General features: G+C 40.4%; 1 long non-coding RNA gene across 1 annotated transcript in view; it reads left to right on the forward strand.

Moving 5' to 3' along the window:
* Positions 1 to 287: 287 nt before the first annotated feature.
* LOC132775973 (uncharacterized) overlaps positions 288 to 15,852 on the forward strand; it is a 33,181-nt gene continuing 17,616 nt past the window's right edge. The window contains exon 1 of the long non-coding RNA XR_009631575.2: positions 288 to 498. This is a non-coding gene — a long non-coding RNA (uncharacterized lncRNA). The remainder of the gene's footprint in view (positions 499 to 15,852) is intronic.

Below are 15,852 nucleotides of genomic sequence, written 5' to 3' on the forward strand. Positions count from 1 at the left end.
AAGGAAAGGTCGGTGCACTGGCCCTTTAAGGATTCCCTCCTCCACCGCCACCCGCCCTTCCTTTCTAATCACGACGCTTAAAAAAAAGAAAAAGCCTTTACCTACAGCCGATGACATAATTCCTCTGCTGTAATTGGCCGCTTGCTACCTCAGTCACCTTGGGCCGCCCCGCCCCTTTCCGCGCGTGAGTCACTCGGCCGGCCGTTGACGGGTGCTCGCGCGCCGCTTAATCCGCCTCCGCGCACGCCGATTGGCTGCCTGGCCTGTCAGTCTCAGTGGTTGGTGGGTGGGAGCTTCCGTGGCTGTGAGGAGCCGAGCCGGTGGCGGCAGCAGCAGCAGCAGAGTCGGAAGCAGTGGAGGGGTGCCTTTGCTCTCTCTCTCTCTGAGGGAAGTTTCCTCTCTTGGTTGAAGAAGACGAAGGAAAAGGAGGAGGAGGAGGAGAAGAAGGCCGCCATTATTTATTAAACACACCGGCGACAGGGATGAGGGCGTGACCAGGTGAGTAAGAAGAGGGAGGCTTCGGCCTGGCGTGAGGGAAACGTGCCAGCAGCAGCAGTAAGAAGGAGCTCCTCCATGCATGGGGCAGCAGGAGGGAACCGCCCCTCAAGAGAGGCCCCAGCCGCGCCCTTTATCCTCTGGGAATCTCCCAAATGAAATAAAATAAACACTCCCCTCAGTTTCATGCAGTGACCCACCGCCAAGGCCTCCTTCCTCCTCCCTCCTCACCAGGGACTTTATCCCTCAGCCTCCCAGTGTTGGATCCCTGCCTCCTCTGCTGTGGATGCCTCTAGAAAAGCCTCTCCACCCCCTTCCCTCTCCTCAGCCTCAAGACTTCTTTCTCTCTCTCTCTCTTTCCTTTCCCTCAACGCCCCCGCCTTTCTGTCGTGCTTTTCTCCCACTCTGCAGCATAATAATTACACTGGTGGTTGAATGCAGCTTGGCACTGCTTGAGCTGCCATGGCTCCATGCGATTGGATCCTGGGAGTTGTAGTTTGGTGAGGCACCAGCACGGCTGAAGCTACAGCTCTCATGTTTCCATAGCATTGAGCCATGGTAGTTCCAAGTGGTGGCAAACTGCATTCATTCTGTAGTACAGAGATGCATTTAAAACAATGGTTCCCAACCTTTTTTTTGACCAAGGCCTGCTTTGACTGGGGACCACTTTGACCAGGGCCCAAGTGGTGCCAAACTGCATTCATTCTGTAGTATAGAGATGCATATAACACAGTGGTTCCCAACCTTTTTTTGACCAAGGCCCACTTTGACCAAGGCCTGCTTTGACTGGGTACCACTTTGACCAGGGCCCAAGTGGTGCCAAACTGCATTCATTATGTAGTGCAGAGATGCATTTAAAACAATGGTTCCCAACCTTTTTTTGACCAAGGCCCGCTTTGACCAGGGCCCACTTTGACTGGGGACCACTTTGACCAGGGCCCAAGTGGTGTCAAACTGCATTCATTCTGTAGTATAGAGATGCATATAACACAGTGGTTCACAACCTTTATTTGACCAGAGCCCACCTTGACTAGGGACCACTTTAACCAGGGCCCGAGTGGTGGTAAACTGCATTCATGGGCCCGCCTTGACTGGGGTCCACTTTGACCGGGGACCACTTTGACCGGGGCCCAAGTGGTGTGAAATTGCACTCATTCTGTAGTGCAGAGATGCATTTAAAATAGTGGTTCCCAGCCTTTTTTTGACCAGGGCCAGCTTTGACCAAGGAACGCTTTGATCAGGGACCAGTTTGAACGGGGCGCAAGTGGTGTCAAACTTTATTCATTCTATAGTGTAGAGATGCATTAAAAACAGTGGTTCCCGACCTTTTTTTGACCAGGGCCCGTATGACCGAGGCCCAAGTGTTGTCAAATTGCACTCATTCTGTCTTGCAGAAATGCATTTAAAACAATGGTTCCTAACCCTTTTTTTGACCAAGGCCCACTTTGACCAAGGAACGCTTTGACCAGGGATCACTTTGAACTGGGCGCAAGTGGTGTCAAACTTTATTAATTCTATCGTGTAGATATGCATTTAAAACAGTGGCTCCCAACATTTTTTTGACCAGGGCCCACCTTGACTGGGGTCCACTTTGACCGGGGCCCCAGTGGTGTCAAACTGCATTCATTCTGTAGTGTAGAGATACATTTAAACAGTGGTTCCCAACCTTTTTTTGACCTGGGTCCACATGACCTGGGCCCAAGTGGTGTCAAATTGCACTCATGCTGTAGTGCAGAGGTGCATTTAAAACAATTGTTCCCAACCTTTTTTTGACCAGAGCCCGCTTTGACCAAGGCCTACTTTGACCAAGGAATGCTTTGACCTTGGACCACTTTGAACGGGGCTCAAGTGGTGTCAAACTTTATTCATTCTATAGTGTAGAGATGCATTGAAAACAGTGGTTCCCAACTTTTTTTTGACCAGGGCCCGCATGACCGAGGCCCAAGTGGTGTCAAATTGCACTCATTCTGTAGTGCAGCGATGCATTTAAAACAATTGTTCCCAACCTTTTTTTTGACCAGGGCCTGCATTGACCAAGGCCCACTTTGACCAAGGAACGCTTTGACCAGGGACCACTTTGAACAGGGCGCAAGTGTTGTCATATTGCACTCATTCTGTAGTGCAGAGATGCATTTAAAACAATGGTTCCCACTCTTTTTTTTGACCAGGGCCTGCTTTGACCAAGGAACGCTTTGAACGGGGCACAAGTGGTGTCAAACTTTATTCATTCTATAGTGTAGAGATGCATACAGTGGTTCTCAACCTTTTTTTGACCAGGGCCCGTATGACCGAGGCCCAAGTGTTGTCAAATTGCACTCATTCTGTCTTGCAGAAATGCATTTAAAACAATGGTTCCTAACCCTTTTTTTGACCAAGGCCCACTTTGACCAAGGAACGCTTTGACCAGGGATCACTTTGAACTGGGCGCAAGTGGTGTCAAACTTTATTAATTCTATCGTGTAGATATGCATTTAAAACAGTGGCTCCCAACATTTTTTTGACCAGGGCCCACCTTGACTGGGGTCCACTTTGACTGGGGCCCCAGTGGTGTCAAACTGCATTCATTCTGTAGTGTAGAGATACATTTAAACAGTGGTTCCCAACCTTTATTTGACCAGGGCCCGTCTGACGTGGGCCCAAGTGGTGTCAAATTGCACTCATTCTGTAGTGCAGAAATGCATTTAAAAGAATGGTTCCCAACCTTATTTTTCCAAGGCCCACTTTGACCAAGGAATGCTTTGACCAGGGCCCACATTGATTGCGGCCCAAGTGGTGTCAAACTTCATTCATTCCATAATGTAGAGATGCATTTAAAACAGTAATTCCCAAACTTTTTTTGACCAGGGTCTGCCTTGTCTGGCCAGGGCCCAAGTGGTGTCAAACTGCATTCATTCTGTAGTGTAGAGATGCATTGAAAACAGTGGTTCCCAATCTTTTTTTGACCAGGGCCCGCCTTGACTGGGGTCCACTTTGACTGGCGACCACTTTGACCAGGGCTCAGTGGTGTCAAACTGCATTCATTTTGTAGTGTAGAAAGGTATTTAAAACAGTAGTTCCTAACCTTTTTTTGACCAAGGCCCGCTTTGACCAGGACCCGCCTTGACTGAGGACCACTTTGACCGCGGTCCAAGTGGTGTCAAACTGTATTCATTCTGTAGTCTAGAGATGCATTTAAAACAGTGTTCCCAACCTTTTTTTGACCAGGTACTGCTTTGACCAGGGATCACTCTCCAATGTTTGTACCAAAAGGGGTGGGGTTGGTCAGCTCTGTGGAAAGGAGCGGAAATAAAATTAAATAAATAAATAAAGAGGAAGGAGGTTCGTGGACCGGATTTTCGTTCTTGCAGTCCACAGGTTGAGAACCACTGATTTAAAATAAAAGAGTGTAGAAGCACTTTCACTGTTTCCTGTGCTCCTACTCCAGAACAGGAGTGAGTATGGATCTCCCCCCCCCCCTGCCCTGTCCTACCCCAGACAGTCCCTAGAAAAAAAGAAAACATGGACTTCCTGTTGTAGACTGTTAGGGGGAGGGTTAAGTAAGTGAATACAGGCAGTTCTCAAGTTACAAACATTCAACTTACAAACATGCAACTTACACTGTTTCCTGTGCTCCTACTCCAGAACAGAAGTGAGTATGGATCTCCCCACCCCACCCCATATGGTCCCTAGAAAGAAAGAAAATATGGATTTCCTGTTGCAGACTGTTAGGGGGAGGGTTAAGTAAGTGAATACGGGCAGTTCCCAAGTTACAAACATCTAACTTGCAAACAATCAGAGCCACCTAAAAAAAATCTGGCTATCAGTATTTAAAAACTCTAAAAGCAGGACAGTAAATAAAGAGCAACACTCAAAAAACAGGGGTATTCCAGGCAGGAATCAATCAGGGCCAGAGGGCCAGCTAGCACTTCCCAATAAAGAATTCCCCCAGGCAGGAAACAGCCAGGCTTTGAAACTGTAAGGTAATTCAGTGCTAATCAAGGTGGCCAGTTGCAACATTCACACTTGCCTCAAACTGACAAGAGTTCTTTCTCCCACCCTGGACATTCCACAGATATATAAACCCCATTTGCCCAGTTTCCAACAGACCTCATAACCTCTGAGGATGCCTGCCATGTATGTGGGTGAAATGTCAGAGGAGAATGCTTCTGGAACATGGCCATATAGCTCGGAAAACTCACAGCAACCAAAACGTTTCATAGTGAAGGGGGGGGGGTAAGACAACAGGATGTGAGAAATAGACTCCTGAAAGAGTTATTATGTGGGAAAGGGTAACAATTGAAGCTTTACCACCAGTTCTTGTTTCCACAGCAAGCCATTTTTTTTTCAAAATTCAGTAATCACAGGGATAGAAAGTGAAGTGAAGTCTTCTGAGCAGGGGCTCAGATAGCAAAAGAGATACCACAGGGGTATTAACCCTTCCCTATTCTATCCAAAACTTGTGTCTGTCTGTCTATGTATCTATTAGGCTTGGGCGGTTTCGTTCGTTAATTTCGTAATTCGTTATTAATTCGTATTTAAATTAGCTTACGATCCAATATTGAGCCATGCAGGACTACTGTGAGGAGTAATTAAAAATCGAAACAATTTTTCCAATTTATTTTGTATTGTTTCGTAATTGGTTCAAAATTGTTTCAAAATTGTTTCGTAATTATTTCCGTATGTCTGGTGCAAGTTTTAGAGTTGTTGTTTGTTTTATCAGTGATAAAAAATAAATTATCACACCAACAGTCAACAACAGAGGGAGAGAGGGAAACTTCAGAAGCTCCCTATCCCATTTGGAGGTTTTTTTTTTAGCATATTGCGCAATCGCGTCCGCCATTAACAAATCGACTCGTAATTTTACGAAATTTCATATATTTCAAACTTTTTTAAAGGAAAATTTCGGAATTCTTTAAAAAAACGAAACGCAAGGGCCCCCCTAAAAACGAAACGAGTTTAGAACCAAATTTTTCCGTGGTTACCCAAGCCTAGTATCTATCTATCTGCATACATGGTTGGAGTTATACATAAAAATGTACCTGTTCTGACTTGCATACAAATTCAGCTTAAGAACAAACCTACAGAACCTATCTACTTTATAACTTTGGGACCACCTGTATAACAGTGAATGAGTGGGGAGGTATTCCAACAGCTTAAAAGTGTGGTATGACACAACTCTAATTACTATATCTCGATACTGTAGAATCTTTGGAGTTGTAGTGTTTTCAGTCATCTCTACCAAAGAGTGCTGGTGCCTCACCGAAGAACTAATCCCATGATTCCATAGCATTGAACCATGACAGTAAAAGTGATGTCAAACCATATATATATTGCCGTAAGGATGAGAAAGGCAGGCTATAAATGCCATAAATAAATAAATAAATAAATAAATAAATAAATAAAATATGTATGTTCAGTTATCTTCTTTCTAGCAGTAAAATACCCATTAAATTTTATTTAATGTAGGAGCGCAGGATAATACAATCTTTTTAATAGTGAAGGTACTTCTTTCAATGTGCATCTACACCAGGCATGGGAGCTCACCCCACTTCTCAGATTTGAACCGCTGACCTTTCGATCAGCAGTCCTGCCAACAGAAGGCTTAACCCATTGTGCCACCGGGGGGTCCCCTTCTCTGTTAGGGAGTGCTAGTTCCTCACCAAATTACACTCCCTTGATTTCATAGCATTGAGCCATGGTATTTAAAATGGCTCAATTCAGTATAGGTACACCCTAAGATTTTAATGTTTTTGTTTTAAAACTCACTTCTTGCCCTACAGTTTCCAAGAAAAACGTTGTTTTTCTACTGTATCAATCTTGATCAGAGTGATATGGAGGAGGCGGCACAGACTAGTAGGTAGCATATGCTACCATTTTAAAAAAGAAAATGTGTAGATTGGGGCCTCCACAACTGAAAAGGTAGCTTTGGAGTCATCAAAGCACCACCACTGCCTTCCCTGCCTAGTATTCCCACTAGAGACTCGATTGCAAAATTGTGTGCTTTAGGATCAGAACAAGGTGCCCAGCCACGAGATAAATGGATTCACCTACATACAGAGGTGCTTGACAGGAAAGGCAGTGGTGATGCTTTGGCAGCCCTAAGAAAATACAGTTTATTTGGACTTTTCAGTGGCAAGAACTACAGGGTGAGGCAGCATAACTTCCTATTTTCAAAACTTAATAAAACCCATTGTATGAATCAGAATATTTTATTTTTTTATAATGTAGGCGCATACCTAAAGTTTTGTTTTACATAGTTTTGAAGATCAAATTAGGTAGGTGACATCCCCCATTCTCCATTCTCCATACACTGAGTAAACCGATTTCTGGCATTTGTCATGACTCTTGCCAGCATAGCAGGCGTTATGTTGGCAATTTCTTCCTGGATGTTGGTCTTCAAATCTTGTAGGGTCCTTGGACGGTTCACATAAACACGGGATTTCAAAAAAACCCATAGAAAAAAATCACAAAGGGCCAAATTTGGAGAGTGGGCCGGCCACTCCAAATCCACTCGAAAAGTAGGTCTCAACAGCAAAAGCACACTCCTCACTGTTCCAACACATGATGGAACTCTGTCAGGACAAAACTTTATACTCCCGCCTCTCGAATGAGACCACTTGCGCTCCGCTACGTCTTCAACCGACTGAATGGCACGCATTTTAAAAAAGGAAGTTATGCTGCCTCACCCTGTATGATCTACTCTCTCACTGTTAATCTCATTCATGGCTGGGCTCAGCTTGATAGTGGGTGGTGGTCCCCAGGAGAAAGAGAAAACAGAGTCACAATTTGAATTTGGAAAGGTGAAATGTGTAGCAATTATTGCAATATCAGTGTGGTGTGTTATGAATATATGTAGCACTAAGAAGAAGAGACAATTAGAGGCAGAATACTCTGAATTACTGAAGGATTATTTTGGTGGTATAGAAACCAGCCTAGAAAGCCCTAAGTACACAGTCAATTGTACAAGAACTTTTAATGTGATGAACTTAAAGGAAGAAATCACTAACTCCATTCCAAGATACAAATTGATTTTAGAGCCTGTAATCATTATTTTGTCTGGATTGTGTTGCTTATGAGCATGCAGTAGCGTGTGCATGATTCAGCTTTCAGGACCTACTAGACTTGGAGGCTAGTAGAGGTGGTGGTGATGATGATGATGATAATAACAATAATAATGTTATTTGGTACTCGCCTCTCCTCATGGCACAACACATTAAAAACACATCAACAGGTAGGCTTCTCTTATGCTATAGCTGCTGTACTCAAAATGATAATCTAAATTGGACTATATAATCATTTTTGATGTACTTTGTAATCCATAGTTAGAATTCTATCTTGTGTCATATTCTGAAAATAGGAGAGCTTCCTTAAATTTCCCATTTTGAATATGTTTCAACATCAAACAGCCTAATGATAGCAACATGTAATTGTGTTTTTTCCATTAACTATATCCACAAAGTATTATTTATTAGTCCCAGGATAATGTATAATCCTGGGTTTGTTTTTGTGGGGCGGGGAGTTGCAAAGATTTATTTAAATGCATATTAATGTTTATTTATTGGTTTATATATTTGTTTTAATTGCTGTTGTTTTTTTACTGTATTTAATATGTTGGAAGCTGTTTTGGGTCCCTTTGTGGGAGAAAAGCGGGATATAAATAAAGATTTATTTATTATTATTGAAAAATACATTTGAGTCATTTGAATAATTTGAATATAGATTTGTCTACATGATCATGTACGTTAAATAATCCAAAGTACACCCATAGAATCAATTCTTGAATGATGAGTCTGCATGTAGGTAAATTCAGTTGATTCAATAGGGTTTGTCCTAGTACTAACCTAGGATTTATATCAAATATTTTTATAACGGATGGCATATGGAATAGCATACTAAAAACTGCCATGATTAAAATATTTCATAGTATTTTTGTAGCTCCTTTACAAGGAGTAGCCTTTTATAATTACGTTAAAACATGCCTGAAATATTTGTTTTGCACTATTCAGCATTTTGAAAAATCTATGGGATAATAACAATTACAACGATATGGAGTATTCTGCAGTATGCACATATTTTCTAGCATTAGGTTTGGCTTTTAAGTTGAATTAATGTAAGAAAGCTCAGGGAAAGCACGTTTGTCGCCCCCTCTTCCCAACCCCGGATTCAAGTGACTTTTCTGAACAGTGTTAGTATAGGGTTCCAGCAGAATGGGAAAATTTTCCCCAAATTAGAATTACTTTGAGTTTTGATGATTTAACTTCTAGAAATCTCTTGTATCCCATCTCTTATTCTTCAGGATACGCCTCTGAGTTTTTTAGGGACATGCGGGAAGGATAAATGTTAATCTTTAACTCCCTCAATTTCTTTAGGTAACTTATTTTAGGATCAGAGGTGAAGACTCTTTGACATATATATTTCATATGCGTATGTACTTACATATGGTTCATCTGAGGTACTCAGTAACTTCTCTGGCAGATAAACACAATGTATTCTTCTGTCTAGTTTTCTTATTAATGCACAGAGCTACCAGAATGCCAGCATTCATGTTAATTAGATGAGAAACATATATTCACAGCCTGGTCCCTATGAATCATCAGCTGCTTGGTACATTGAGAACCTTTGAGACACCTACAGAAATCCTGCATGAGGGCAAAATAGTTCATAGTGCAGCTTTTGATGAAGGGAAAAATGGAACACAAGGTAGTGGTGGGAGGTGGCAAGCACATAATGCTAACAGCATGTTCAATATTTATTTGCACGTTGCTAGGAATTTTGTAAGATCTAGCAAAGCCTAATATTCTGTAGGCATCATATAGAGAAGACTCTCTAGTAAGGCATGAATGATAACATAATTTGTTGCTTGTCTCATGATAATAATAACAGTAATAACAATAATAATAATAATAATAATAATAATAATAATAATAATAATAATTCTTACCTTCCTCTCCTCAAGTCTTGGGGGGGAGGTGCAACATAGTTAAAATACATAGATTAAAAACACAAAATCATTAAAAACAAGATATTAATTCCAATAAAATGCCAATTTAAAATTCATAGTTTAAAATTAACTGGGTAGCCTGCTGGAAGAGATAGGTCTTTAATTCTGTTTTAAATTCTGACAGCTTGTTTAGATGTTGAATCTCTTCTGGCAAGTCATTCCGCAATCTAGTGGTGGCAGTTGTTAGTCAAGTTTTGGCTGGTTGAAGTAAATGTCCTACAGTGGACCTGAGTGTACAGGGCAGCTGTTAGAACTTACTAAATTAAACTAACTCCTTTTTATATTAAAAAGCAATGTCTAGTTGTGGCTCTCTCAGCAATTTGAACCTTTCATCAGACTTTTTTTTAGTTGACTCAGTGTGATAGTATTTTGGGAGATAATTTATCTGCCTCCTCTTTACTCATTGCATGTGATTTTACAAACATTGTATTGTCTTCTTCAGTGGATTATGTTTTCTGAATTGGAAAATATGAGCCTCATGTGGTTAATGGTGTGCAGTTTTGGTGATCACTTTAGTTATACCTTATTTTATGTATGCCTCGCACTTTTAACTAAATCCTATTTATTATATTTCATGACTGCTGGGAATTGTCTCTGAATGGATCATTCACTTAAAATCAGATGGCTTGGACTTCAGTGACACATCTAAAACAAAATAGCTTGTAGATTTCAAGTGGTTGGGAAAATAACATAGAAGAACACGTCTCTCAGTGGAATACATTCATTTTCCCAATGTCAATTAGTCCCTAGTGTAGTGTGTTTCCTGTTTGTGTAAAAGCACAGAAATATACAGAATTTGATTATACAGTATATAGTCTGTATGCACAAAATTTGGAATTGACTGTAAGTCTTCTGTGTTTTCTTTTTCTAGGATTTTAATCCCAATTTCATCAACCCTTTACTTAAATTTTCCACTTACTCTTTTGAAAATTAGCATTGGGATATAGGAATGAATGACAAATCCAACCTTTTTTCTCAGTTCTGCAGTGTATATTAAACTAAACTGGCATTTTAATTTTTTAAATATATCTGTTTTGGATTTCAATCTTATACATACTTACCTAGGAGTAAATTCATTGTAAATCAATAGGAATTCTGAATAGTCATTGCCTTGTGCTATGTGGTTGTGATAGTCAAGTTCTCCATAGTCTTATACATGACTGAATAACTTCTTTAGTGTTAGCCCAACCCTCTTCCTATCTCAGAGTTCAGCAGTTACCACCATCACAATATTTCAGATCCCCTTCCCCACAATTTTTATTTACAGTATATATATCCCCCCTTTCTCACCCTGAAGGGGTCTCAGAGCGGCTTACAGAACACACATACGGCAAACCTTCAATGTTGATTATACAGTTAATAAGGACAGACAACACAAACAGAGGTAAAGGCAGTTTTTCCCCATCTTATTTCCGGCATCTTGGAGGCTGTGCTCGACTCTGGCCACAAGGGCCAGAGTCGCTCCATTTACCATGGCGAGAAGCTTTCCTCTGATTGATGTCCTTAAGGGTGCCTTTAATCTCCTTAAGGGTGCCTTTAGAGTTGAGAGATTGCCAGCAAATAGATTGTCCTGACGGAGACCTTGATCAAGATCATTTCTCAAGAACCAGTCAAAATCAGACAAAGTGACAACAATCTGCTAAAGGTTTCTACTTTTGCCAATGATACCAGCCTTAATGTATCCAGTTCAGAGCACAGTCTTCTGCAGTTACCATGAGGGGGCTGGTGTGGCTAAAGATCTGGTGCTAGCGGACACCAGGGATAAAAGGAAGATCATGATCAATGGAAGGAAGGAAGGGGCATGAGCAGGCATCTTTTCGTCTAGCTATCTCATCCCAGGAAATCAACTAGACCCATGGAATTTAGAGGGTACTAGCAGTTGTTAGTCCAGACAGCAATACTTGGCAAAATTCAGCAAGGCTCCAGGCAGACTCCAGCAAACATGACATGAGTCTCTAGATAGGAGGCAAGCTAAAGTAATTTATGTGCACATGGGAGTAGGCCTTCTTGGATATAGACTGCAATATCGAATTTGCTCAGATACCACCAGATGCCTCCATTGACTCATCCAGATCCAAGAAACCTTACAAACATAAACTCTTTCTAGAGACTGTAGGCTATCTAGTCCAGATAGGAGTGACAAAGAATGTGCCTCACTCAAATAATTTTGAGGGATGCCATTCCAATATTTGTCTACTTCCCAAAAATATTAGTTCTTTGCAAGTGAAGGTTAAACAGGTTCTTCAAGAAGCTGTGCTTCAGTATGGTGACACTGAAGAGTATCCTCCAGACTATTTAGCCTGGCGACTTCCTGATCTCTCTCCATTTGATGGAAGTTTATTTGCATAAACTGATTTTCTCAGCTCACTCTTGCTTTTTTTTGTTGTTGCTTATGCCAGATGTTCTGACAAGGTAGCAGAGACTGTTTTGTTGTCAAGAAGAGCATTCACCAACAGGCAGTATGAGTTCAGTGTTTGAGAGTTTTGATTCTGATGCATATGTCAGAAGAGGGATTTCATGGAAGTTTCCATTTCCTTGCTCCTGGAGTTTCTCTGAGGAGTAAAAAAAATAATTAAGACCTAATACAGTCAAGGGACAGGTGGCAATTGTCATGTCCATCCTTTCCCCTCAGAAGGGTCTTAGGATTGCATATCACCTGAATTTATAATGTTTTGTCAAGGTCCTAGCACAATTACCCCAACAACCCACAAATTTCTTTAGTGGGATCTCCAAACTGTCATCAAGGCCCTCATGGTGCCACCGTTTAAGCCTATCAGGGAGGTATCTAAAGCTCTCCTGTTAACAGCAGTTAGCACTCTGAGCTTCCAGACTGGTGAATTGTCCACTAGTAGGGAGTTATGTGTTGCAGGTTTGACTTTTCTTCTGATATTGGAATCTGCCTTCATTCTGTAGGTGAACTCCCTATTCTGTAGCAAATAGGAGGTCATCCTGGCTTCCTTTTGCCCAAGACTTTTAGACCTAAGAGAAGATTTGGCATTTGCTGGACATGCACTATACCATGAAGGAAGTAGATGGACCTTAAGTAGATGGATCAAAAATGTATTAGCACCTGTTACAACTCTATGGGCATGCCATTACCGGTACACATATTCATGCATTCAATAAAGAACACAGCAACTTGAGCTGTCTTCCATACCAGTGTGCCAATAGCAAAGATCTACTAGATGACAACTTGGAAATTCTACCTTTGTAAGACAGTACAAACTGGGTTTTTTTTCCCATGGCCATGGATGCCTTTGATAGGAGCATCTCTCAGTAAGTAATAGGCTAATAAATTAGATCAAGCTCCAGCTTGCTCTCCCAACTAATTCTAAATGTAGTACATCTCACATTTAGAATGTACTGCTTCCTTTCACATAGAGAAGAACTCTTTGTGTTACCTATAATATGGTCCTTTCCTGTTAAAAGAGGCATGATGGCTCTTAGATGTTCACAAGGATGGAAATCATTTAGATTATATACTTAGATGGGACAGAGGCTGGATCTACACTGAGATATAATGCAGTTTGGAATGGCATTATAGACCCATATAATGTAGTTCAATTGCAGTTCAGACCCAGCCCGAGACTAAAGTCTGTTCTCTTTCTCTTACTGGGAAGATCTGTGTTGGTCTGGCTGGGTGATGGAGGGTTAGGAGTGGCAGTGGACTGAAGAGACAACTACAACACCTGTATACATGAGGAAGGCTTTGGTTTCTTACCTTGGAGTTGTCAGAGGAAGCTCACACCAATGTTCAAAGCAAAAAACATCCCACCCAGAGCCAAATGCAGCTATAGCATCAGGGAATCCAAGGGCCATCCAGTCCAACCCCCCATCAAGCAGTAATGCACAGTTAAAGCTCTTCTGACAGATCGCCATCCAGGCTCTATAAGTGTAATAAATTAATATTAATTGAAAATTCCCTTTATAATAATACAGCTTTTATGCAAAATAGTTTAATCATTAATTATATCTTTACTTGGAAAGTTGTCTGTAGCCTGAAGAAGTGTAGGCTATTTTAATTTTGGCCCTTACTACTGATGAGTTGTGCACACCTGTTAGTGGTTCATGATGGGGGGAGGGGTCGGTTTGGTGGACAGATGTATTATGTGTATTTGAATTTTTTTTCTTTTACATTCTGTATACCACCTTTACAAAAAATATTTAAAAATAAAAGTTGTGCTGACCTGGTTTACAGTAATTGAACTTAATGCTGACAGCTCTTGAAGAGAGGAAATCACTTTTTGCTCTCTCGTATATGTAGTTTATGAAAGTCTTTATAGTTTGTCATTCATCTTTATGAAATAATTTTTAAACTCTAAATTTACTCTGATGAATTTAAGTGTTAGTCTCTATTACAGCAGTCTCTTAGAATCAGCGGAACCTAAATAAGGGTTGATTGACCAAGTTTTTGTTGATTTAGTGGGTCTATTCTACTTGGAACCAACAAATTTGGAACTTTGTGTAGTTTTATGGTTTCCTTTGTTTGGAATAAGGACTTTTCGTTTTCTCCCTTCTATTAGAGGAAATTTGAATTTTAACTTGTTCCTGACTGGATTTCCTCTTTAGAAAGTAAGAGAAATTGACTTGGGGTAGACGTTTTAACTTTGCTTTAGATCTTTGTTACTTTGTCTGTGTAGCAAACTTTGCCGTTTTCTGTTGTCAAAAAGTAAGTAAAAGTTTTCTGAGGTTGAAAGCTGTTCAAAGTTGGATTATCTTGGATAGTAAAGATTTAAAATGTGCCCCTCAGCATTGCCTTCTTAGTGGAATTTGCCTTGTCTTCATGTGAGAAATGATAATGGCATTTAAAGGTGCATTTTAATTTTTTTAATGTTCTGATCAGGAACAGAAATAAGAACATACTTTAGTCTAGCTAATTCTGCTTTCCCTACATATAGTATATAGTTCCTTTATTTTGTGTCTCTCTGTGTGTGTGAGGGGGCAGGTTTGAGAGAAGTCCTCATTTTCTTTGATCGCATCCAGTATTGAACAATTTTAAAAGAGCATCATCAGTTCAGAGTATGCAGAGGACTTAGTTGAAATTTTGAACATGGAAATAAGCATTCACTTCAAAGTGCTTTCATAGCAATGTGAAAAGAAAGGTAGTTTTTTGAAAATACTGTAGATCTGTGTGCCTAGGGAGTTATTTCCCCCTGTATAAAACTTGTTCCTTAATATTTGTTGCTTGGTTTTCATAACAGGTCAATCCAATCTCCAATAAAAATAATTAAGCATGTATATTTCATCTTTCAAGAACATTAAAGTCCCCAGACCGTTGACTGGTTCTGTCAAGGTTTCCTTGAGCTTTTAAGACATATCTTTATTAAAGTGTATGTGTGGCTGAAATCTCAGTAGTTGTGGTCACACCAGAGATTTAATGTCAGTTGGAGAATTTCCATATTGCTTAACTACTCTTAAGGTCTGAGTCACCACTAGTGAAGGCAGATAACCCATTGTAATTGTTGGAATAACAACAGTTTGGCTTGGACGTGTAAACAATGATGTATAAACATTTCCACTGAATTGAGAAGTTTATTAGCAAGACAACTCTTCTACATCTCTTAGTGCTGACGTTATGTTCTCAAGGGGAAAAACGTTGTGAAACTTGCAGTACAATCATACCCTATAGCTGTTGGGGAAGGGTGGGTGGAGAGGTGGAGAAACCATCTTTATAGCTCACTACCAGATGTGTAAGTTATACATTAAAAACTGTATATAGCCAAAGTTCCTTTTCATAATAGTGCCCAAATTAGAAAAAAAAAATCCTACATCATCATATATATTTAGGAAAAGAGTAGCATGGGGATGGCAGAAAATAGGTTGAAATACATTGAGAGATTTCTGGAGGATTTGCAGTAGATTAACACACTAACACCAAGGGAAAGTGCAAGTTACTTCCTATGAATTTGACTGCATACAATTCCAGAGTTGTATTTTAGCCAGGTCTTTATGTAGTTCTTCTGAGAAGGTTGTGTAATTTTGATTTAGACTCCTTGGTATTTTTAATGTATGTTTGTACTTAGGTATATGAATTCTTTTGGTTTATGGTTTATAGAAAGCAGCATGTCTGTCCTTGAGAAATCATGGTGCTTAGGCTCTATCCAAGCCACACTCTTTTACATCTGCTTCTAGTTGGCAGCCCATTCCTGACGTCAGCAAAGTAGCACCAAAAGTAAATCTTTTTCTTGACTAATGTGGATTATAACTGCAATCACGTTAAGAGCATTAGTAACAGATTTGCATGTTGATTGCTCATCTTTTTATGTGTTTGGATATATATGCTTCTCTGAAGTAGCTTGCAAAATAAAAATTACAAAAGCAAAGGATAAAAATTAAAGTAGTTTAAAAGAACCGAATTCAGCTTTTGGCAGAATTAA

This window comes from Anolis sagrei, chromosome 5 (genome assembly GCF_037176765.1).
Source record: "Anolis sagrei isolate rAnoSag1 chromosome 5, rAnoSag1.mat, whole genome shotgun sequence".
Taxonomy (NCBI): Eukaryota; Metazoa; Chordata; class Lepidosauria; order Squamata; family Dactyloidae; genus Anolis; species Anolis sagrei.